Raw genomic sequence first — 27,773 nt, 5'->3', positions numbered from 1 at the left:
AATAACTATTTTCAGAAAATACTTTTATGGGCCATTTATAAAAAACACTATTATAACGTTGACAGGATTTTGGGTCAATTGTTCGAAATCAAAAAGAATTGCAAAGTATAGCTCAGTGTACCGATTCCTTATCCGCAATTGATTCGTTAAAAAATATTTACAATCAACATCATTTAGTACAAAAAATATTAGAATCGATCCATCTCCTCACTTCCCGAGGGACTTCAATAACAATAATATGGGTACCTTCTCATATCGGCATCCAAGGAAATGAGATGGCTGACAGCGCTGCAAAAGAAGCATCTACATCCAACTTATCTGTCTACAACATTCAGCTCCAAGAAGATTTAAAATTAAAATTCAAAAGGAATATCTAAGACAAGTAGCAGAAACTTTGGATCACCAAAAACTCAAAGCTCAGAGAAATACAATCTAATGTTTACAGCTATTTATCCCTAGCATCTCTAAACAGAAAAGAAAAGATAGCAATACAAAGATTGAGAATAGGACACACACGTTTGACACACGGTCATCTTATGTTCTCTACACACCAACAGTTATGCTCTCACTGCAACGATATTCCTATTGCCGTCAAACACATCCTCACAGAATGTCAGCACTACCAGGCCACCCGCATTGCCAACAATATAACCCATAGTCTACAAGAACTTCTGAACTGTTCAAGCCGACTCAAGAGCCTAATAGACTTTTTAAACACTTCTCAATTGTTAAACAAAATATAATTTACATAATATTTTTATTATTCACAATTGTAAACTTTGTAACATAACTTTGTAAGTACTATTGTAAATCTTTGCTCCGGTGTCAATGACCAAAGATGTTGAGACACGTTAATTCGAAATAAAAAAAAAGAATTGCTTGACATAAAAATTGCTCGAATAAAAAAGAAAATTATATATCCAAATATTTATTATTCCAAAAGTCCCCTCGCACTCCATCGTAAAAATTCTACATGGAATGGGCAAAAAGTGGTGATTGTAGCCGGCCAATCCAGGTATCTTCGAAATAATCCAGGACAGCCTAAAACTCGGGTGGAAAAATGTTCTGGTCGCACATTAAAAAAGCATACGACACGGTTTGAAAAAAGGCACTAATCTTCAAGATGGACAAAGCTGGGCTTCCTCACTATCTAATCAATATTTGTGATATGTATTTATCTAATAGAACTTTCCAAGTTTCAGCTGACCAGAAGATGTCAACAATACAAGAAATCCCTAAAGGGATGCCCCAAGGCAGCATTCTATCTCCAATATTATACAATATTTTTGTTGCAAACCTACCAACAGATCCAAGAACTTCAACAGCACTATACGCGGATGATACAGCAGTGTATCCAACCGGAAAAGGACAGAAGAATCATCAGAAATATGGAAAACCACCTAGAAAAAATCACGGAGTTCACGGACAAATGGAAGATAAAAATCAACGCGGAAAAGACGTAGTTCACCATGTTCACGCAGGAACGAAATCCACCAGTGAATGAAATTACAGTAGGAGGAAACAGGATCCAGGCAACAAATTCAGTCAAGTACCTAGGAGTCCACCTAGATAGGAAACTTAACTTCCGGTTGCATACACAAAAAACTAAGGTAAAAAAAACTAATACTCCCTTAGATAATATTTTTAGGAATAGTCCACTAACGAAGGCCAAGAAGATCCAGTTATAAAAGGCCTACGTTAGATCGGTGATGTTATATGCAGTCCCAGTATGAAGTTCGATAGCGGAGACCAACTGGAGGAGACTAGAAGCAACAGAAACAGCGTGCTACCGTATCATAGACGGATCGACATGGAAGGATAGAATATCAAATACAACCATCAAAGAAAGGCTCCAGTATACAGCACTGAGGGAGGTGGCCGAAATAAGAACAATATACTTCTTCTATCAGGCCACAAGAAGACTCCAAAAGACCAGGGACATCCTCGAGAAGAAAAGGATCCAGAGGATGTATAGACATACTTATAAACTGATCGACCACCTGATCAGGGTCTAGCCGGATGGTTGCCGAAGATCAACCAATCGGGCCAGTAGGTACGGTGCCAAAATAAGTACCTACAGAAGAAGACGACAGGAAGACACCAACCGAAAACCAGGAATCCGAAAGGAAAAATATTCAGAAGCAGGCGGTGCAAGAGCGGGACGTCGGAAAGAAGAAAATGAGATATTAAATTTAAAATGTAAATATTATTAGGGCAATAAACGTTTTTATTTTTAATTTTTATTTTTATTATAGTTCTTGTCGCAGAGATGATCAAATGCTTAATAAACTTTTCGTCATAAGCTTACCCGCCAACCATTTAATTTGACTGTCTGGATCGAAGTGAAGTGTGAAGTCCCTTTCTCCTAGTAGCTATGAATTTTTTTCACTAGTAGTAGCTAGGAAGCATTTTTAAAGTTGAAGCTGTCTATGGATTCTACTCGTATGTCCTTTGTAAACCTGAATGTGGCAAAAGATGCATTATCAAAAATAAAAAAAGCATCCCCTAGGTAACTCTCGTTGTACAGCATTTATGATCGCCAATTCAAAATCATATTATTATAGTACTTGGTGCTGCACAAGCAGGCAAATCTTTGACCAGGACCTGTCCATGATTTACGGATATAGAGAAACTCACAAGTTTACAACATTGGTAAAAATAAGTTTAGGAGGTCAAATGCAATAATTTTAGGAGGTTAAGGTTATACCGTAGCACCGTGGTTAATGATGCCCTTTAGAAATCCAAATACTCCTGCAGAGCTTGCTTATAACAAATTATTTACCAAGGAGCGTGTAATAATTAAAATATGTTTCGGATAACTAAAACAACGATATCCGATGCTTCAATATAAAGCTCGGGTGTCGATAGAAAATGTTCCAAAACTTGTTATATGTATGTTGTTTTATGTTACACAATGTAGCTAAATATTTAAACGATGAACTTGATCCCAATGGAGCCCAATATAAGGTATTCCGGATCCGTGTCCAGTAGAAGATGAAGATGACATTAGACAAAGTGGGCAACGGAAGGCAATCTGAATTAGCAGAAATCGTTCTTGCTCTAACTTGAGGTAAGTAAAAGTCGAAATACAAAACAAAACATTTATAATTTTTGTCGATAACATATTTATTTTATAAATTATTTATTTATTTTAAGACTCAGTATTTGGTCATGATACAATCGGTTTTATTAACGAGATTATCGATGAATAAATAATATAGTTATGTAGTTGAAAATTATTAATACTAAGGAAATTGCAATAAAACAATTATATCGTTCTCCACCCCAAGCTATACCGACTTTATGGGAAATATTAGGCCATTTGATTCGTTCCCCTAACCTCATAATATCAGTAACATCGCCATCTGACGGCTGTTTTAATCCACATCCTCGAGCATGTCTGTCAGCCCTTATGTTGATATTAGCCACATTTTCTCTCTCTCAGGTGTTTATGTTGTTACAATTTCACTAATGGAGATATTTACGATCAATTCGAGCGTAATAAGCGAAAACATGCGGCAGCTTTTGCCAACGCTTTAATCTAATCGAAATCAAAATTTTCCCAACATTAACTTGATTACATAAGCCTTAAAGAGAAATAAGTGTAGATAGTTAAGTATGTTAGTTACTTCACCATTAATTTCATTCACATTCCCTTTTGGGCATATTTTATTTACCATGCGGCATCATTACAGGATGTAATTAATTTTGCAGTAATTAATAAAAACTAAATAATGTAATCTACCTCTCTGCTTAGCGAAAAATAATTACTTTTAAATAAAAATTTAATTACAGAGAAGAACTAGCAATGATATAAAAGAAAAACAATTAGAAGAAGCTCTGGAAGAAATAAAAATAAACAAAAATTTAAACAAGAAAAAGCGCACACCGTAGCTCTCTCCGGAGATACAAGAATTAAATCCTTTAGAGGGACAAATCATTACGATAGATGCAACCAAATAAGCTATCAAAAACTCTAAAGATAATAAGTCAGCTGGATTGAGCGAAATACATATGGAACTGTTAAAGCTAGTGGAAGACTATAACTTGGAAATATTGGCAGATATGTTCAACATGGTGTACTCTACGTAAATAATACCGCTAGAGTAGCTGAAGTCAACCGTTATAATAATCCCTAAAAATCAAGCAGCAAAAGAGTTCTTTTGGGTTCCGAAATGGAATAGATACTCAAGAAGAACTATTTGCCATCAACATACTTATTAAATGATGTCGAGATGTAAAGGTTGACCTAAAATTGTGCTTTGTTGACTACGAACAAGCTTTCAATAGAGTAAGAGATAAAAAAGTGATATCAATACTTATGAATAAGCACATTAATATTAAAATTATAAAGGTAATCCGAACATTATACTGGAACCAAAGTTCGTCTTCTTTTGGGCCTATTCGTTTTGAATATTGGCGATCATTCTGCCTATAATTATTTTATTAACTGATGCTTTAAATAGATTAGTTGTTGTTGTAGAGAACCACTTCCTTAGGTTTTTTAACCATGATATTCTTCTTCTCCTAATTCCTCGCTTTCCGAATACTTTGCCTTGAAGAATTATTTTCAGTAATCTGTATTTAGTGTCGTTTCTCATTATGTGTCCGAGATATTCTAACTTTCTGATCTAAATCGTATACATCACTACTCTTTCTTTCCCCATTCTTCTTAGCATAGTCTTGTTAGTCATCTTATCCGTCCATGTTATCCTTAGGATTCTTCTGTATAGCCACATCTCGAAGGCTTCAAGTTTTTGCTACATCGCTTTAGTGAGTGTCCAGGATTCAACTCCATAGTATAATATCAAAAAGATATAACATCGTAGGAGCCTTACTTTTATCTACAGATTAAGGTTGGTGGTTTTTAACGAGTTTGGCCATATTATTGAATGCACTCCTAGCCTTCTCTATTCTACATTTTACTTCTGAATGATCCCATTGTTCGTTTACTATTGTTCCAAGATAGGTAAACTGTTTTACTCGGTCCACTGGTGTATTCTTGATAAGCAGTTGGACGTCTCTAATTTTATTTTTGCTGATGACCATAAATTTAGTTTTTGATATGTTTACTTGTAGTCCAAATCTTTCACTTACTTTATTTACTTTGTCTATTAGTTGCTGTAAACTGTTTAAACTGTTTGCAAAAATAACGGTGTCATCTATATAGCGGATATTGTTCAGCCGTTCTCCATTTAAAAGGATTCCATGTTCACAATTTTCCAAGGCTTCACTAAATATTTCCTCTGAATATAGGTATATATCCTTGTCAAACGCCTCCTATAATCTGGATCGCTTCCGTCGGTTCATCTCCAATATTTGTTCTTATTTTGACTGATTATTGGATTTTTCCTGATTAAGCCATAGTCCTAACATTCCAAGTGGATATTCTCTTCAGACAATTCATGTGGATTTTTCTGATAGGTGTGTTATTGGGCATTTCACAGGGATTTTGTATATTAACGACCCGGGAGGCCCTGTGGTCATGAGAATCACCTCTCTTGCCGGATCTTGGTCTCCGATGTCCATGATCAGTAAGCGAGTTTGTGTTGTGTTGTACAGCCATTATGATACTAGAGATATCCAAAGGGATCTTTAATATAGTGGTTTCTCGTTGCCTTCTATATTCTTACGCCGTTGATCTAACCAGTGATTATTTCGCCTTTGGAGTCGGTTTCTCAGCCCCAGGACAAAAGAGTGCCCTACCACCTACCAACTCATCCGCCCCCCAAAGCCGTTGATCAGCAAGTTGGGGATTGCTTATACCGGTAATCATTCGGTGAATTACCTATTGGTCCACGAGAGGTATTTTATTTCCCTCCCATCCACCAGTAAACCGGGTTTGGCATTCCCCTATATACCACCGAAACCAAAGTGCTAGGCAACCATCAGAAGAAATGAAGATCCGTAGGGAAGTTAGACAAGAATGCGTTTTATTGTCACTTTTGTTTAACTTGTATTCTGAAGAAATTTTTAAATACAAGCTTAATATCATCAAAACGGGAATTACCCTTAACGGAAAATTAATAAACAACTTACGATATGCAGATGACACTGTGATCATTGCAACTAGCATAGGAGACCAACAACATCTAATCGACAGCTTAATTTGAATAATGCTGAAATGGAAATTACTATAAATGCTAAAAAAATGGAATATATTATGCTAATTACAAAAAGATCACAACATATATACACCACATATCGACAAAATACGGTAACGAGATATAACACCTAATAAAATATCAGTACTTAAAAAGTTTGATTAATGAAATCAATGATCATACTGCAAAAATAAACAGGCGAATAGAAATTACCAAATTAGCATTTATACGAATGAAGCAACTCCTTATCATTCGACGTTATTTATATTTTCAATATTATTATATGGAGCTAAGACTTGAACATCAAAAAATCAATTTAAAAAGAATCGAGTCTTTGAAACTCTGGTTATACCATAAAATATCATGGATTGATATAATTATAAATTAAAAGGTACTAGAAAGGGTTGGTAAGGAAAGGGAACTGATCACTACTATATAAACCAGAAAACTGGAATATCTAGACCACCTGATAAGGGGACCAGACTCATGATACAGAGAAGTATGTAAGGAAGAAAATCTATTGACAAAAAGCTGACTTCTTGGTTGAAGAATCTACGTGATTGGTATCAATGGAGATCAATTGATTTGTTAAGAGCAGCAAGTTCAAAAATAAAAGTAGCCATTATGATTGCCAACCTCCATAAGGCACTATAAGAAGAAGAAGTGTATCTATGACTAAATAACACTAAAGTAATTGACGAAAAAAAAGTTGAATTGGAAAATGAAAGCTTGGAATTCGCAAAAGAATAAAAGAAACCCATGAAAAGTACAAGGGAGTTCTTAATGGGATGCACGTGAGAAAATGTCTCTATACAAACAAAGCACAAATAAAAAATATGATTGAAACGTGAATCATATTACCAAATATAGTAAATAACGTACGTCCAACAACTGAACCAAACAATAAAAACTTACAAAACTCCTGAAATACCGCAAATAACATCACATGTATTAATGCAAATAACATACAGCACACTGGAAGAAGCTTTGGTCAAAATGAAAAATATAAAAGTTCCAGGGAAAGAGGGAATAGACAACGAGCTAAAAAATATGTCGGAGTACAGTTAATGCAACAGTTCACAAACATATTTAATAAAGTCATAAAATTAGGACGAATACCTGAGGAATGGAAAATCAATATTATAATCCTACTGCTTAAGAAAAGGTAAAACGCACCTAGCAGTTATAGATAAATATACAGGTAACAGGGTGTTGAGGTGGCGGGCCCCTGTCATACAATCAGCTACAGCCCAAAAACAACAACAACCACAAGTTAGCTTAACAACAAGAGGTCCAGGTGCAATCAGCCGTCGCTCACTCAAGCGGCACGACCGAGACAGCACATGAAATGGACTGTGCCTATAAACGAAAACATTTTGGGCTTCTATCAGAAGGTGCCAGGACGCTTTATTCCTGTCACCTGTCACGCTGTCCTGAATTTAAATCGATTAGGGAATCATGTTTAAGTTCTTATCCAGTACTTCAACATGAAGAACATTTGGCTGATAATTGTACCCCTATCGCGCATCACAGTGTTATAGGAGGAAAAGGATGGTCTGGAGCATTGAAGCGCGGTGGAGTGACTCCCGTTCGAGTTATTACACCTCGCTTTAATGAATTGTTACACCCGAACGTAATTTTTAGGGTTGAGCCTGTCTTACAAGCTGGGTTTACTTAAATTGCTTATTTATAATTAGGGACGAACCTCCGTTCAGAAACGATAGGCTATCGTCAACATCTGTATGCCGAATTTTGCAGGAAGTACCCAGAAATTCAAGTATCTGAACAGTGAATAGCAGATCAATAGCGGGTAAAAGAAATAATCTTATCCCAGAAACTAGACGCAATATCGTCAGAAGCCAAGTGTCCTATCGGAAGAAGAAAAAATTCATTTATCAGATTTAGCCATACGGCTCACACTCACTCTAAGAATAAAATTCACTCATTCCAGATACCTACGGTATCAAAAGGATTGAGCTCTGGTGGGACTCTTTCCATGTTATTGAGCCCTAGGAGACTTGGTATGCTGGAGTATCTCCCAAAAATTTTCGTACACTTCTGGACGTTGAGAGCAGTACAGCTTTCTGCATGGTCTTGTAGAGATGTTCATTCAACCTAGCTTTTTTATGTTTTCTAGGAGGTTCTTCGAAATGACTCTAGTAGTAGAGAGAATAATAGGTATTGTCTGGATACTTTCCATTCTCCACTGTCTTCGTATTTGAATTGCCAGATCCCTGTACTTGGCGATTTTTTCGTTCTGTTTAATACGAAGATTATTGTTGTTGGTTATCGCCACATCAATTAGTGTTGTTTGTCTCATTAGTTTATTAACTAGTATGAGATCTGGTCTATTATGTGCCATTGTTCGGTCTGTTCAAATTCATTTTATTATTATTATTATTAACACATAATTGTCCTTTTTGGCAAAAACTGAATTGAATATTTCAAATGCTCGTAAAATTAAGCATCTTTTGAAATGTTTCACTCTTTTGTGCTATAATTGAATAATATGTTTTTTATGAGTAATACCATTACCTATATCCTTTCATATAGTTTCTTAATGTTATTTATTTTTCCTTTTATAAAAAATACAAAATACGCCTCATATAAAATTTCTATAGTAGCCTATCCATTATTCATTAAATGATTAATCTATGACTAGTGACCTAGTGTTTGGCTTCTAGTTTGGCGTCCTTTATTTATAAGCTTCGCTAATCGTTACATACAAATATTATTTTGGAGGAAGCGAATTACCAAACAACAACAAATCATGCACTATTCAACTTCAACGTCAATCTGTCATAAACATTTTGCGTGAAAATATTGACCGAACAAAATTTATGATAATAAATGAATCACATACGTGTACATAATTTGATAGGTTATTATGGACATGTTGTTCAGATAATTGAAACATTTGAATTAAAAGAAATCGGTTTACAAAAAATGATATAAATGTAAAGTGAATTTATTGGTAACTTAAAAGTTAGAGAACAGACAACAGAATACAGAACTTAAAACAAAACTTAAAAGTGAGCAAATGGAAAAAATTGTTTAATTGGTTAAAGTAAATAATGTCAAATATAGAGCTCTGTTTATTAGTAAAAATAATTATTAATGTTGACCAGTGGGAAACATACCCGAGCATAGGGATGGCGGTTTTTGACAAAACACCGGTTTTCGGTTATACCGGTTTTTTTGCTTACTGTTTAACCTGGCGGTTATAACCGGCCAAAAAAACCGGTTTTTCCAAAAACCAGTTTTCGGTTTTTTTTAATAAAATAGGTTACAAAGTTACATTTACAATGCACTTTAGTTTGCGATACTACATTCGACTCGATATCAATATAATCAAAATTAGTACTATCGAAAGAACATCAATATAAATATACATAAAACACAATTTTTAATAAAACCATTTTATTCTATTAATTATTATATTTATTTAATATTTTATTATTATTATATATTTATTGATTATTATTAAATATAATATAGCGTAAGATTAATATATACATATTACAATAATATACAATAAAAGTATAATATAAGTAGAATGACGTAATATTTGAAGTAAAAAAGTATAGGTTAGAAGGTTACAAATAGGTTATATTATATGAAATGGATTTAGCATTATGTTGGCCAGTATTTTTCATGAAGCCTATTGAGAAAAACTCGTTCATATATATGTTGGTCGGTTAAGCGGCTTCTTTCATCTGACACAATATCATTCAATGATGACACCAGTCTCTCTGATGCCACCGAACTTCCAACCAACGACATGTATTTTTTAGCTATAAAAGCCAAGCCTGGCATACAGGTTTTGTTCTGCTCCTAGAATGAAAACGGATCACTTAATCTCGGCAGCAAAGGCTGCTGCAGATATAGAGTCAATCAGAACTGGAACCACTGTTCACCAACTCCAGATCGTGTGAAGACCAAAGAGGGTTTGATTTTAAACTCACTTTAGCTTCTTCATTCTGAAAGGAGCAGGAAGGAGAAAGTTTTTCGATTTCGGTAAGATACGTCCTAACTTACGAGCGTAAATTAGATGTGACTCTCTCCGCCATAGACAGATTCAGATATAGTTTTTTGAACCTCGGGTCCGTGATTGTAGCATGGCAAAGCAGGGGGTTTCGTAAAAGCTTAGTGCCCCTCTCTTAAAGGCTAGTTATCAGCTTTTGGCATAACTTTTGAGCTGTACTAAGGTTTGGCTTGAGGTTTTTTAAAGATCTTTCGATAATAGGCACAAGGGGGATAACATGGCTAGTAGTAATGTACTGGGAACCCGAGATTCCCTTTGTAGCCTCATCGAAACGCGATAAAATTTCAGTAGTCAGATGTAGAGAACAGTAAACTAAAATTATTATACTACTGCTCAACAGAGAGCGCTAAAATAATTCAGGTTCTATTGTCATTGAATATATTATGAGAGTAGAATATAATATGCAATTATTGTATTTAATTAATGATGCAAATTTAATTTACCATTAAAAAATATAATGTTCTAAAATACCCACCAATTTTCCTCTCCTCCCAAACCCAAAAAATTCCCCACCCCAACCATTTCAACTTATAAAAAATTTCTCAGACTCTTTCAAATGGGATTTAAAAAAATAATATCAACATAAATATTTTACTTAAAAATAAATTGGATAATGCAATTCATCTTTTATTTTTACTACCATCAAAAAAAATTCTCATGTATTACTTTTAACACGTTAGTATATTTGTATAACAGATACATTTTAACTCATTTAATACTTTCTGTATGGGTGTATCGTTTTTAAAACGTACAGAAATCCTTGGAGATTCGTATTCGTAATCGGTAATTCGATATTAATAGTCAGAACATTATTTTTGGTAATCAGAAAAAGCCATTCTCCCACGTTCAATGTCAAGAGTCAAGTGTGAAAAATAGATGATGTACCAGATCGCTTCTTATGTAAATATTACGACTACAAATACCCTTTCAACGAAATATTATAACAAAACTTAATTGTTTCTGGCTGATGTGAGTTTGCACTTTCAGTTTGTTTCTGTATTTATAAAATAAAATAAAATTTGAATTATGGTTTTTATGGAAAAATTACTTATGAATAATAATTATGATTGGTATCCAAAATAGAACCTAAGCTAATCCTTATCATGGTAAAAACCTGATAACCGGTTTTTACTTTAAAAATAAAAAACCGGTTATAACCGGGACAAAAAAACAACGGATAAAACCGGTTATTGCGAAGTAAAAAAACCGGTTTTCGGTTAAAACCGGTAGGTTTTTCTCATCCCTACCCAAGCACAACAATATTTTAATAAAATACATTTAGGAGGAGCTCTCCAGTAATGCCTCATAAATTCCAATTTTCAACACCGTGCTTCCTAATGGCCAAGAAGAACAGTTCTACCGATAGATACAAACATAATACACATATACACACCTACACGTCCATATCATCCTAAATCAGAAAATCATCAGACACCCATACCACAACTGGCTTATATTACGATAAGATTTATTTGTTCTACGACTACTGCGCTCAAAATTCCAAGGAGTAGGACCATCGTGAATAGAAGATCCAAGATATCTAACACATCATACCAGATTAAATTCATCCAAAGTACTAAGGCTTCGTAGATCACTCGTCATAATTAGCTGTTTTCAGTCCACTGCTGAACATAAGCCTCCTGTAAATAATTCCATTGCATTTGATTTTGAGCAGAGTGAAGCTATATCCCTCCTTTTGTATACAGACCGGACAATGCCGGTTGGGTGGCTACGTTCATCATGTAACCAAATCCAGTCATTCGTTCTGGCCTCGTCCTACTGGTCTGTTCCTCTCCATTCCGATCCGAAAGACCTCATAAAATGACTATGAATATGAATGCTACCTTGAATAGCCTTAGTAATAAAATTGCGGACGTCAAACCGTGATAGGTTAAAAATTCTCAGAATACGAGAATTCGGGTAACCCCATGTTTCGCGAGCTTCTAATCCGTGTTAGATGCGCCTGATGCCTTACGACCATTGTGCTGAAAGACGTCCTCGTCTTTCGACAAGATTAGCATCGTGTCTTGGTCTCCATTCTAAAATTTTCTTGGTCCATCTTCTATCTCTGACTCTAGTAACATGGCCTGTCCAGGTCTATTTCAGAGATTCATTCATTTAACTGCTTTCTTAAAACCAGTTTATTTCATAACTATTTTACTTAAAACTCTGTCTCTGAGAGATATACTCAAAAATAACCTCTCCATTGCTCTCTGGGCTACGTGTATTTTGTTAGTTAATTTTTTGGTAAGGGTCAATGTTTCTGCTTTCGTATGTTAGAATACTCCATATACTGGGTATTAACGCTCTGTAATTGTACAGTGCGTTGAACTTGTTACGATTTTTACTAAAATTTGCTTATAACTTTTTAAATATTCTTCACGAGTTTTCCTGAGAAGATTACAGCTACCGTCTACTTTAAAAAAATTTTTTTTGGTATCTCTTATAATAACATAACGGAAATATAACGGACTTTGTCACAAAAGTTGATCACCCTCTATAATGGTTATTACTCTCTTAAATCTTACTTACCACATAATAGTCGTAATGGTATCGAGTAGATTTTTGTGAGCTTAGACTACACCTAGAAGACACCTGTAACAAAAATATAAATTATACTTTGATTAAGGTATTATGAACTGACTTTTTCGATATATTATAATATCATACACTAAATTTTATAAATAATTTAATTTAGAAAGTTTATACATTAGTTAAAATTTTAAGCTAAATAAATTTCAACTTTTAGCACTGAACACTAATAATTTATTACTAATAAATAACACTAATAATTAAAACAAGACAATTGGAATATCTCGGACATATTACACGTGGATAGAAATACACCTTGCTCCAACTGATTATGCAGGGAAAGATCCAAGGAAAGAGAAGCATAGGGAGGCGTAGAATGTCATGGCTGCGCAACCTGAGAGAGTGGTACGGATGTACATCAAATGAACTTTTCAGAGCAGCCGTCTCAAAAGTCCGAATAGCTATGATGATTGCCAATCTCCGCCGCGAAGATGGCACTTGAAGAAGACTAATCATTTATAGTAGGTACCATATCATGTAGTCTGGGTGGGTTTTGTCTGACTTCTTTATCTTTTTTCCAGCACATGTTTGTCCACGTCTGGACATAGGTCTCTTTAATTTATTTGTATTAATGTCTACCACCAATTCTCATCCACTACTTGTCCACGATATCTTTGATACCATCCACCTACCTTTTTTTGCGGTCTGCCCATTCTCCTCCGGTTCTATCTTGGTCTGGGCTGATTATACAAGTTTTTTTAACCGGTGTAGTCGATGTCATACATCTGATTATATATTGATGATATCTTCGGTTTAACCATCATCAATTATTATCTTCGCTACGGACTTTTTCGTTGCCATTTCTGTTAGTCTAATTGTTTTTATGTGCATAATTATGTTTTTTATTTTTACGATAGTATTATGTAAAATAAGAATCATCCTGAAATACTTCACATCCAAGAGAGCGGCGCCAACATAGACAAAAATGAAAGTCGAATGACTAAATACGGAATCTACCGAATACTTATACAGAAAAAGAATATCAGAGAAGATCGCTGGGAATGAAATGAAAGGAAAGCTGGAAAAAACTCAAAAATAACATCACTAATGCAGAAACACAATCAATTATTAGGAGAGGAAATTAACGAAAATAATATATTAAAAAAGGAAACACCATCGTTTAGAGAGGAAGTGAAGAAAAAATGTGAAGAAAAGAGGAAAACCTTTTGAAAATACAGAACACAACGAACACTACAGGCATATGCCCATTACAAACTTTAGTTAGACAAATAAAAAGAATATTGTTCTGAAGCTATTTTCTTGTGGCATTTTAAATTAATTACTATTTAAATGGGAATAAGCCACAATTAAAGGTTAAAATACGTTTATTGACGTTTCAATTTCCACTTTTATTTTATTTATTTTAGTTTATTGAGAACGATTTCCGAAGTGGAAATTGAAACGTCAATAAACGTATTTTAACCTTTAATTGTGGCTTATTCCCATTTAAATAGTAATTAAAATAAAAAGAAAATACTGGCAGAGCTTTTCAAAACAGATGAAACACAACTTATACGGAATACAAAATGAAATATGGAGAATTATTAGAGGATAAAGAAAAGAGATGAATGAACTGATAAAAACGAAACACATTTAGAAGGAAACATGGGTAGGCTACTGTCGATCCCTATTTGGTAAAGGTGACGATAATGAACCACAAACACCAGAGGTGATGACAAACGAAGAAATAAATATTGACGAGAAAGAGGTAAAGAAAACATTAAGGAAATTAAAAAATAGAAAATCACCAGGAGAGGATAGAATACCGAACGAACTCCCAACGTACGAAGGACGAGACCTGACCAAAAAACGATTAAAACTAATCCAAAAAATAATAGAATAAAACAAAATTCCTCAAGAATGGAGATCAAGCGTCCTAATACCTCTCTTCAAAAAGGGAGACAAATCGGACACAGAAAATTATAAAGTAATTAATTTATTAAACACAACACTAAAATTAACAACCAAAGTTATAACAATAAAACTGAATGTCATTATAACACTAGCAGAAGAATAACAAGGTTTTAGGTCGGGAAGATCATGCACCGATGCTAAATTAATAATAAGATAACTGCAAGAGAAATCTTTAGAATACAATAAACCGGCATATCTATGTTTCGTGGATCTTAAGAAGGCATTTAACCGGGTAAAATTAAAAGACGTTATCCACTTATTGTACGTAATAAAGATACCTCTAGGAATCATTAGAACTATCGAAAATATCTACCAAAACAACACAATGAAAGTAAAAGTAGAAGAAGAACTAACCGACCCTATTGAAGCTGGTAATGGTATAAAACAGAGGAATTCCCTGAGTCCTCTATTGTTCAACCTGATTATGAATAAAATAATAAAAAATCTAAGAACTAAAAAAGGTACCAAATGGGAGAAAAACAACTTAAAATTATCTGCTAGGCAGACGACGCATATTTAACATGTTAATTTCCCCAAAAAGACAAAACGCATGGTTACAAAAACAAATTTACTAAGATGCACATTGGAGCTGAAAGGTCAGAAAAAGTGATTAAGTTTAAATATCTAGGCATCACATTATCTGGCTACCGAAAGCTCGAAACTGAAGCGGAAGATTAAGTGAATAGAGCAAACAGAGCCACAGACAGAAATGAAGGGTAAAATTTGCAAGACAATCACCATATCAATAATGACATTCGCGGCAGAAACACGACCTGACACAGAGAGGACAAAAAGGACGTTAGAAACATAGAGATAAAAACACTTGGAAACATTGTTGGTGAAGCAATATGGGACAGAGCTAAAAGTACAGATATACGACGTAGATGCAAGGTGGAGCACATCAAGAACTTTGTAAGAAATAGAAGAGTAGAATGGAACGATCGTACAAGCCGAATGACAACAAATAGAGTAGTAAAGACAGCAAGAGACGGTTAAATACAAAGACGATCAGTAGGAAGACCACGAAAACGATGGAACCACTACTTACTGAAGGCACATTGAAAAATAGACACGAGTTACGTCTACATAAAGAGAAGAAAAAGAATACTTTTATTAGTCGCGTTTTATTCAGATCAAAAATAGTACTACCTTAAGCCCTTTGGTATGATATTAACATTGCTATTATTAATAAATATTAACACTTACAAGAAACAGAATATATCCTTGTCTTACGCCCTTCCTAATTTCAATACTCTCTCTAAACGAATTTCCAATTGTGAACTTGCTAACTAGTTCCAGGAAACATGTTCTACAGTTCGAATATCTTTGTAGTCGAAGCCATCATTTTAAGGTATTTCAATATCAGTTTAAGACTACGCTGTCGAAAGCTTTAAAATAGTCCACAAATCATACGCAGATTCTCGTGTACGTCTCTGTACCTTTAAATCAGTATTTGTAAGTAGAGCATCAGTTTACTTTTCACAAGAGAATTTTATAACCCAAACGGTAAATTTTCTATATGATGTTGGTAAAAATTTTATTGATGTAGGCTGATCAGTTTGGAGGAAAAACCAGCTGGAGTTTGTAATAGATTTCCAACAGAGTCTGCTTACACAGAAAAAATCCCTATTAATTAAAAAAAAATGGACAACATCAAAAAACTTGTACAGTATGTGCCAGAAGACAAAATGTTTTTTTATAATGAGCTGATTTTATGGCCTACCACTAATAGTGATGAACCACCAAAGGAAGATTACTAAAAGACTATTTCTTAACCTTTAACATGTTTTTTTGCCACCTTATAAATTTTTTCCTTAATAATATTCTTCTATTAGGAGTTTTCTATTATTAATCATAAAATCATCAGTGTTTGTTTGGAAAAGGCCACAACTCCAAAAACTAAATTATTTTTTACAGTGTACCTATGTCTTTTTTATGTTGGATTTGTTAATGAAACTTCGTCATGCATCACATTTTGAGACTTTACTCCGAAAAGAGAAAGATATCTTCATTAATACCAAACGTTTTTTTCGTTTCCGGTAAAATTATCATTTCTGGAATTGTGGCCTTTTCGAAATAACCGATTCAATTATGATCAAAGAACTTCTATGTTAAAGTGTAGATAAACTCTAAATAAAACGTGGTCACACTGATACACAACTTATCACGATTTCCTATTTCACAACATTTGTTTTGTGATAAGTCTTGCAATATACCATTTACTTAACATACAGGTAGTTGGTATTTTTCCAACGCACCATTTTATTACGTAATATTTGGTCCAGTAGCCATATTTTCATTATTCCAAAATAAGCTAAATCTAGTATATGTCTGAATAATTATAACTTACCTTGTATATTCAAATATACTAGCAATTGGAGTAAAGTATGATTTTGGCATGAAGGTTGAATAAAAATACTTGAACAGATTATTTTAATTCGGTAAATGGCGGAGAAAGCAGGAATTTAAAATTTTAGAAATACCTAGGTATAAAAAAATGTTAATAAAATAATTATAGCAAATGTAATTAAAATCTAAGTAGTTGATATCTAAGACCAATACATTAATAAAAATGTAAATCCCCTCCCGTTGTTAAACTAATTCCATCATTACATCCGACAAATTGTTTCGTGCAGAGTTTTCCAGTAGAAATTTGTTTGAAAAATGGAGAAATATAAGTAGCACCACTTTTAACCAGAAAACGCAGGTGTTGATGAATTATATAAGGAAAATAGGATTTCTGCTTGTACATCTTTTAACAGCTTTAATAATTCTAAAAAATTAGATCCATCAATTTGCGTGCACCTTACGGTTGAAAAGAGTGGTAAAGGTGCTCGAGTTTACATTTTTCATCGCTCCTCTGTTTTGCATTTAATTGATGGTCTTTAGAACACTGTGTGCTAATTATTTTTGTTGGAAGTAAACCACAAATGGGACATAAACTAAAATTGTCTTTTGTCACGTTATGTGGCAATTTAAATGGAAATAATAAAGAGTTTATTTTGAAATTTATAGAATAAAAACTCTTACATACTTGTCCCTACTTATTTTCAGTATATTTGTTGTTTAAGTAAACAATGTATATACAGTATGGCTACTAATAATTAGTAGTACTAAAAATTGAACTATTTAAAACATTTCGAAAGATAAATAAAAGTTTTTACGTCAGATTTTGATAGGTTTTCAAAAACGGTTGACCTGGCAACAGAGTTTGTGAGTGGCAGTACCGGGAGGTCCAATAAGCCGATCTCTCTGCTATATATCAGAAACTATTCATGTTATAGCTTTAGAAGAAAAAATTCCTTAGTAAAAGTGACCAAAAGAAATCGCTGGAAATAACTGCCAAGTTTCTGGGTTAACCGCCAGGGGGCGTAACCTGTGAAGAATAATTTGAAAACCAGTTTTTTGTGAAATATGCCCAATTATACCAAGTGTTAAATAAATAAACTAGAAAGAGGCCTAAATTCCACACAAAGTTGTAAAAGTTTTTTTTTCAAATAAAGGGTGGGGGAGAGTGGGAATGTATTTGTGAATAAATACCTATAACTTTGATTTGGATCAACTGATTTTAACGAAATTAGTGTCATTAGAAAGACTGTGCATGAACATAAATAAGTATAGTATTGACTCACCCTTTATTATAACTTAAAATTAAATATGTGAAAGATCATACAAATATCTCGATCATTAAAACTTAATGTCCAATTAAATGTTCAAATCGTTTTCCATCGTTATCCACACAAAGATGTAATCGTTCGCGCGTAGACATAACAGCTGCTTCAATCTCAGCTGTTGATACACTATTTACTGCGTTTATAATGCGCTGCTAAATGTATGCGTGGAGACCAGGCAATTCCTAAAGATTGGAATAAATCTTATATAAGCTCCATATATAAGAGAGGGAATAAAAGAGACTGTTCCAATTATAGAGGTATTAGTGTGACGAGCTCTGTGGGCCGGTTGTACGGCAGAATATTAAAGAAGAGAGTTGAAACACAGATACAAGATATTGAAGAACAAAGCGGCTTTCGTACCGGGAGATCCTGCCTTGATAATATATTTATCCTACGACAAATAATTGAAAAGCGTGTCGAAAGAAGTAGAGAGACCCATTTGGTATTTATAGACCTTGAGAAAGCATATGATAGTGTCCCGTTAAAGAAAATGTTTGAGGTCCTCAAAAGGTCCGGATTGGATTCGATGTATATCCGAGCAATATATAAATTGTACGAAAATGCAGTTAGTTGTGTAAAAATTGGAACCAGAACCTCAAATGAATTTAAAGTCACTAAAGGCCTAAAGCAAGGATGCTGTTTGTCACCGACACTCTTTAAAATATACGTCCAAGAAGCATTGAGGAATTGGAGAAATAAATGTAGATTTATGGGCATCGAAGTGGGACAAGAAACTCTGTATACATTGTTGTTTGCAGATGATCAGGTGGTGGTTGCAACCGATGAGGAAGATATAAATTATATGAATCGAAAATTATTTGAGGAATATGCCAAATGGGGGCTTACTGTAAATATAAGCAAAACAGAATATTTAAAAATTGGAGGAAATACCACAGATCTGAGGCTTGAAAACGCAGTCATAAAAGGCTGCAACCAGTATAAATATCTAGGAAGCATCATATCAGCAGATGGCAGAGTTAAGATAGATGTACAAAACCGAATAACCCAAGGGAAAAAATGCATCCGAATACTGAATTCATTACTGTGGTCTAATAAAATAAAGATGCATACCAAACTTCGCGTATACAGAGCAATTGTAGAACCAATTACCACATATGGTGCCGAATGTTGGACGATGACAAAGAATGAACGAGATAAAGTAGACGTTGTGGAAATGGATTATCTTAGAAGGTCATGTCGAGTATCGAGAATGGAAAGAATCAGGAATGAGGAAATACGAAACCGTACAGGAATTAGAGATACTCTTTCAGATAGAATACAAGGAAGGCAATTACAATGGTATGGTCACGTGATGAGAATGGAGGAGGAGCGGTGGCCAAAGAAAGCCTTAATGTATGTTCCGCCAGAAAGAAGGAAAAGGGGAAGACCACCAAATTCCTGGAGAAGAGAAATTACAAAAACAATGCAATCTAGAGGCTTAGAAGAGGGAGATTGGACAGATAGGGAAAGATGGAGGCTGAAATGCGGGAAGCGGCAATCGCCGTAGGACCCCCGTTATATGATGATGATAATGCGCTGTTTCATGTCGTCTCGTGTGGTTGGTCGAGTTTGGTACACTACCAGTTTGGTGACTGGACATGTTAAGTCTGGAGATCTAGCTGGCCATGAAAATATACTTCCCCTTCCAATCCATTTATTTGGATAACTTGCATACAAATAATCTCGAACTGGTCTGGAAAAGTGCGCAGGACACCCGTCATTTTGTAATATCATATCTCTTATTGTTTCTAAGGAAATATCTTTCAATAAAACAGGCAACTGATTTTCCAGAAAATCCAAATATGTTTCGCCATTTAAAGTTCTATCAAAGAAATATGGAGTTAGGATCTTTCCATTAACTATACCACACCAAACATTAAGACTCCATCTACCTTGAATCTTCACTTCATGTATCCAGTGCGGATTTTCTTCAGACCAATAATGCATATTATGCAGATTAACACTACCCGCACTATTAAACGTAGCCTCGTCTGTCCACAAAATCTTTGACATGATATGCGGTTGTTCTTCTAGCAGACCTAACATCCAATTGAAGTAATCCAGCCTTGCATCAAAATATGTCTCATGCAAAGCTTGGTGGAGAACTACATGATAAGGATGCAGTCTAAAAAACAGAACAACAAATATAAGTGAAAAAGAAACCACTATATTTACTAAAACTCAAAAAATCGTGAAAAATCCACAATTGTCTCACAAGATAAATCGTACATAAGTATTTTAAAAAATGGATAAAAGGACAAAAGCGTCGTGTTGCCGTTTTTATCGCAATATTAAAATAACAGTTGAATCTAAAGTTTAAAGGGAATTCCAAGTTTCTAACCTAAACGTTCACTTTATAATATGAAAAACCAACCTGTGATGTTTTAAAATACTTAGAACAGTAGTTTTGGGAATGCTTAATTCCATAGAGATTTGCCGACTACTTACATGTGGATTCTGTTGAATTAAAGCAAGAACATTCATTAAATTATCTTGGATTATACCTCTACTACGTCGTTTAAAACAAGGACGATGAAAACTACCAGTTTCTCTTAATATTTTTACCTTTCTTTCAAATACTTCTCTACTATAATGTCGCCTGTCAGGATATCTTACAGAATATATACGTGACGCCATAGCGGCATTTTGGTGACATTCGAAATAAACTCCAATCATATTATACAATTCTGCATTTGATATACTCATCACGAATTATTAGTACTGATAATTAATTACTTATATTACCAATATTAATATCTATTTAAAAAAAGTGCAATCTTCAATTCGAATTATAATATAACACTTCTTAACAATGTTTTGACTGCTGTCAATAAATAAACAATATGAACTCCCCGTCAAACTCATTGTCGTAGCCTACTTGGTTTCGAAAAAACTATTTTTAATCATATGAAATAACAATGGTCAAAATAGGTATCAATATTAGGATTCTTCTGCTATAAAAAATTTGAAAGTACCTACTGACTTATTTTTAATTTAATTTATAATACAGGGTGAGTCAATACTATACTTACGTATGTTTATGCGTTTTTATTCCTATCTCGAGTTCGACAAAAGCTATTAACATGCGGTTTGCGCCATTTTGTTACGAATTTAATCCAGTTCCATTATAATTTACAATAAATAGGTATATCTATTAAAGATTTTATAGAAAAAACAAGATTTAATTTTTTCTATTCGAAAGTACCCTCTACCTATGACAATTAAAACTAAATGTAATTATTTTATAGTAGATGAAAATTAACTAACCACACTCTTTCTAATGACAGTAAATTCGTTAAAATTGGTTAATCCGAACCAAAGTTATAGGTATTTATCTACAAATACTTTCCCACTCTTCCCCACCCTTTATTTTAAAAAATAAAAAAAGTACTTGAATAACTTTGTGCAGAATTTAAGTCTTTTTCTAGTTTACTTATTTAATACTTGGTATAATTGGGCATATTTCCCAAAAAACTGGTTTTCAAAGTTTTCTTCAAAGGTTACGCCCCCCCCCCCTAGCGGTTAACCCAGAAACTTGAAAGTTATTTTCAGCGATTTCTCTTGGCCACTTTTACTTAGGATTTTTTTCTCCTAAAGTTATAACATGAATAGTTTCTGATATATAGCCGAGAGATCGGCTTATTGGACCACCCTGTACATACACTGTCTCATTATATCAAAAACACTAAAACTCTTTTGAATTTTTGGGTCGGTTGGTTCGAACGTGACTTATTTTGAAAACAAACACTGTGTTCCATATAGTTTTCCCATCGAAACTGTTTTTATGTACTTCAAGTTGTATTGGATACCGTAATATTTTTCTAATAGTCTTTTCCTGTGCCTTACTCAAATAACCATATGTTTTGTTTCAGGATCGTAGTTCCTTTACAACATAATATTAAAAACATCTGCCGCTTTTGCGGTCAAGACAAATGGACTAAATAAAAATGGCTGAACAAAGGGAATTCTAATAAAATTGAAAATACAGCCGCATAAAAATGGCTCTAGTCGTAGAGGATATCTTTTTGTCTTCGTGGTCGGTTTGGCAGATCACTGCACCGTATCTATCGGGTTTACTGGAATATCTATTCGAATATTATTTCAGTCGAGCAAAAAATAGAAAATAAATGTGTCGAGGCGCTCTTTATATTTTGAAATAAGCTATTGGATATTTGCTGTGTAACGGAAAAATATAAAAATAAAAATAGCACACCTCAATTTATTATTCAAATAAAAATCTTATCATCGAAAAATGGAGCAGGCAAAAATACTGAATTTTTTAAAAATAATTTACTAGTTTATGTAGTTGTGAAGCTATTTTCTTGGAGCATTTTAATATTGTCTATTATTTTTAATGGAAATTAACCACAATTTCCGTTTAAAATACGTTTATTTTGACCCTTTGATTTCCACTTCCGAAATCGTTCTCAAAACACAAATTAAAAAAAATTGTTTTTGTTGCTTGTTAATACAAAAAATTCTTTATAATTTAATTTATATTGAAAATTTTCAGATATTTATTATATCTAAAGGGCCACGGCAAAGAACGGTCAGAGTCCATTTTTATTCGGAATTTAGATATTAGCGTCACATTTAAGATTTTTATGGAAAAAACCCAATCATGGTTTCGTTTGTACAATAAGATCTTCTATCCACCGTAGAAAAGATAATAAAGGGAAAGGATATAAGCTAACGGAGAATAACGATCAGGTTCCTCGCTCTGACGGCTAATAACGATCAAGTTCCGACGACCTTCTAACTAAACGTAGATTGTCGTTGGCATCTGTCTATACTTCTTCTTCTTCTTCCTTTTGTATGTAGGCTTTAAAGCCTGTTTCTTCTTCAATATTACCCTCCTAAATTGTGTAAGTTATCCCACTTTTTTTTTTCTTGGTCTGCCAATACTTTTTCGTCCATTTGGTGACTTATATCGTGCTATTCATACTATCTTATCCTCTGCCATTCTATTGATGTGTTCGTTCCACTCCTGTTTCCGTTTTGTCATTCATCCATTTATGTCTTCTATATTGCATGCTCTTGTTACGTTTTCGCTTCTCTCCTTATCCAACAGACTTTTCCCTGATATTCGTCGAAGTATTTTCATCTCTGTTGTTTCTAGTAGTTGTCTCGTTTTAGATGTGTCAGGTCTTTTCTCTGCCGTGTATGTTAATATAGGTCTAATTGCTGCTTTATAGATTCTTGTTTTTGTCTTCTCTTAAGTGTATGTTCTTCCAGATTGTGTCATTAAGAGATTCCGCCGCTTTCCTTGCTTTAAGCTTTGTTTTCGTACTTCTTCTTCAACAGGTCCGTAACTAGTTATGTCTATTCCCAGATACCTAAACCTTGGTTTCTGCTTTATTATTTTGCCATCAATTTCGATTTTACATCGTCGTAAGTATTTAGATGTCATACATTTGGTTTTCTCTGCTGATATTATCATATTGTATTTCTTGGCTGTTGTATTGAAGATTTGTGTTAATCTTTGGAGCTCGTCTTCTGTCTCAGCGATTAATGCGGCGTCGTCTGCATAACATAATATTTGGATTTCTTTGTTCCCAATTCTGTAATCATGGCATTTACGTACTGCTTGTAGTATTTCGTCCATTATTATATTAAAGAAAAATGGGTTTAACGAGTCACCCTGTCTGACTCTGCTTTGTACTGGCATACACTGTGTTAGTTTTCCATTTATCTTTGTCTGTATTCGATTATGGAAGTAGATATTTTCGGCGGTTTGTATAATATTGATTAGTATGTTTCTTTTATACAATAAATGTAAGACGTCTTTGACTTGGATGCGATCGAAAGCATTTGTGAGGTCTATAAAACATATCATAAATTCATTCTCCAGTTACCGACGGAATAAACAGAAGTCACCGCGTGATATTCGAATATGAACGTGATTATTAAAAGATATTCATATCATTATCATGATTGATATCTTATAAGATAGTTCGATAACTTGTGGCCAATGATAAGACGTTCGTCGCATTCAGACTGGAATATCACGCGGTGACTTTTGTTTATTTCATTGGTAACTTGAGTATGAGCTGGTTTATTGTACTCAATGGCCTTTTCTATGATTTGTCTTAGTACAACTACGGCGTCTACGCAGGATCTTCTGGATCTATATCCTTGTTGTTCATCTGATAAAGTTGTTATTTTATTGAGTGTGTTGGTTAGGACTTTTAAGGTAAGCTTAAGTAAGGTGTTCAGTAGATTTATATCTCTTTAATTGTTGGAGTCTTCTTTATCTCCTTTCTTAAACATTGGTATCAATTTTTCCATGAATCTGGTATTTTGCAGTGCAATATTAGTTTTTGTATAAGTTTTGTCGTCTCTAGGATTAAATTTCCCCTCCGTGTTTTAGAAGACGTTGGTCATTCCGTCTGATCCTGGCGACTTTCTATTTTTGAGTGAATTTATGGCTATCTCTACTTCCTGAAAGCTGATTTCTATTTAATGTCTTAATTCAGAGGTACGTTATTGTGTTGATTACTATTTTCCTTTTCTTTAAACAGTTCCGTCAGGTATCTTTTCTGAACCAGGTGTATTGTTGTTGTTTCTTTTGTTCAGTATAACTTTGTGTTTTCCTAGAGCTTCTGTTGCTGCTTCTTCAATGTTGTTTTTAATTTTATCCCAGCTCGCGTTTATATATTCAATGTTGTCTATTTGTGTTAGCTGTATCTTCTGTGCTAGATTAGCTAGTTAGCTGTGCACACTGATTCGACATTGAATTTTTCCTCGGTGATTTCCTGTAGAAAATGTTTTGGTGTTATTTTCAATCTTATTTTTGCTAGTACTAGTTTGTGTTCAATCCCTGTGTCTGCTGAGTTTAAGGTTCGGATATCTAGAATCTGCTTTGGGTGAATTTTTCTATTAGTGACTATAAAGTGAATCATAGATTTGTGCCCACTGGAGTTTTCAAATGTATATTTATACTGAAGCTTATGGTCGAAAGTTCTTCATTTGCGTTGACAGGGTTTTCATTAAATCTTTGTTTTACTTCTGCAACTATTTTATTTCCGATTCGTGCATTAAAGTCACCCATAAGAATTAAGGGTTCTTCATGAGGTATTTCATCCAGGATGGTTTGCAATTGTTCGTAGAATGCCTCTCGTTCCTCCTTAGGTTTGCAGTCCTCGGGGCTATAAATATATATTATGACATTCAATTTTTCGTAGTCCATTGTGATGTTCATATGTATTATTCTTTCGTAGATAAAACGGCAGTTATTTATGTTATCTTTTAAATTTTTTATCGATAAGTATACCTACGCCTGCTCGTGCTCGTTCTTCTTTCTTTACTCCACTGTATGCTAGATGTCTGTCTATACCATAAGTTCTATTCTATTATAGCTAAGCGAACTACCGCTGTTTTTTCGCAGTTTTCACTTTTTTTTGAGTAGATTTACAATGTTATGTGATCTTATAGATAGTAATATATCTAAAGAAAATAATGAGCCACGTGAGGTTAAAAAACGGAGAAAAAGCTGTAAAATAGGTAATGTAATGAACTGTTACAACTGTTTTCAAGTCATCCCCTTGAACGAAAAAAGCGATTAATTGCTCATTTTAATGAGTTAGGGGACCACAATGCTCAAAACAAATATTTAACAGATCTTGTCACGGTTGTACCTGTTGGTAGACGAAGAAGCCGAAATCCTGAAGTTAAAGCCAGTTTCAATTAATCTTCCTATATTTATAGAGTTCGGGAAAATGTGAGTGGCTAGTTACAAGATACTGTTGTTTGCAATAAAGCATTTTTGTTACACGACATTACTAATTGCCGTTTTCAAACCATAAAGAAATATTTACTTGAATTTGGCAATGCTAAACAAGATGGACGGGCGGTCATAAAAACAGACATAATAAGTTGACCGATGAAATCTCTTTTTTCTTTGCATGATCCTAGTAAAATATATCCTTAATCTAGAGATTCGCACAAGAATGCTACGTTGTTACGTTTTTTCTACTTTACTATACGGCATGGAAGCGTGGACAATAAAACAGTCTGAAATCAAAAAATTAAACTCCTTTGAGATGTGGTGCTACAGGAGAATCTACAGAATATCGTGGACTGAAAAAGTATCTAATATAGAGGTGTTACAAAGAATGAAGAAAGAAAGTGAAGTCATAAAAACTGTTAAAATGAGAAAGATTCAATATATTGGTCATATAATGAGGGGCGAGAAGTACGTATTACTTAGGATAATTATGTAAGGGAAGATACAAGGGAAGGGAAACCCAGGACGACGCAAAATATCCTGGCTAAGAAATTTGAGACAGTGGTTCGGTTCCAGTTCATTAGAATTATTCAGAAGCGCGGCCAATAAAATTAAAATAGCCATGATGATTTTCAACCTCCGATAGGAGAAGGAACCTGAAGAAGAACAAGTAAAACTTATTTATCTGCAGAACTTAAGACAGCCAAACTTCATCGAGTGTATAGTGAGTCACTCAATAGTAATAAAATAGGGTACAATACATTTCATGAAATATGTGTGAGTAAATTCTGTATGTTATTCGGCTACCCACGTAAAGATATATGTAGCTCTTGCGACACTTTCATAGCTAACATTGCAATTGATAACGGCGCTGATGCTGAAAACAAAAGATCATTGACAACAACACTGCAGACATAAGTGCGCGAGAAGACGATCCATTTACGGAAAAGTAAGCAGTTTTATTCACTGAAAAAAAAAATATAAAAAATAATCACAAAAAAACGAGACAATGGAAGTCATAACGATAGATTACCAAAAAACCTGCCTACTCCCAACATCTCAACATCTGATGTTTACTATTGACGCCAACTTAACTTCATATCATTTAATATTCGTGTTCTTTTGCAAATTTTGGATTTAAACATACGCCAGCTATTAATTTTTTGTGATTCGTGCGGCGATCAAAACAAAAATTTTACCGTAATTCGCTTTCTCCACTACATAGTGCACAACCTTAATCGATTCGACCTAGTGAAAATGATCTTTCCTATTCGTGGGCACTCTTACCTAGAATGCGATAAGGACATGAGTCTTGTGAATTCTAAATCTTATACGGAAATACCGGACGACTGAAGAGATGCATTAAAGAATAGTCGCAATAAACCATCACCATTCAAGGTAATGAACTGTGCAGATAAAGTTAACTTTCAGATATGGACCAAATATGTGTTCCATCTTTATGTGCCAAAATGTCCTACGTGAACCAGGCCTATCACACTCACCCAAAACACTCACGTTTTGTTACATAAAGACCACTTTTTTGGCCTATATCTTACGTTCAATCCATCCTTTTCTGACCTTGGCTCAGCCCTGATGTATCTCTAAACAAAACCGAGATTTACTACTTAAAATAATGCCATTTTATTTCTGGTTCCAAACCAATCGTTCGCTACATCATTCAAAACAATTACGTCGTTGTTCAAGGGGAAGAGATAGCA

This window comes from Diabrotica undecimpunctata, chromosome 8 (assembly GCF_040954645.1).
Source record: "Diabrotica undecimpunctata isolate CICGRU chromosome 8, icDiaUnde3, whole genome shotgun sequence".
Classification (NCBI taxonomy): domain Eukaryota; kingdom Metazoa; phylum Arthropoda; class Insecta; order Coleoptera; family Chrysomelidae; genus Diabrotica; species Diabrotica undecimpunctata.
The sequence above is the reverse complement of the archived record's forward strand: the minus strand, read 5'-3'. Positions refer to the sequence as shown.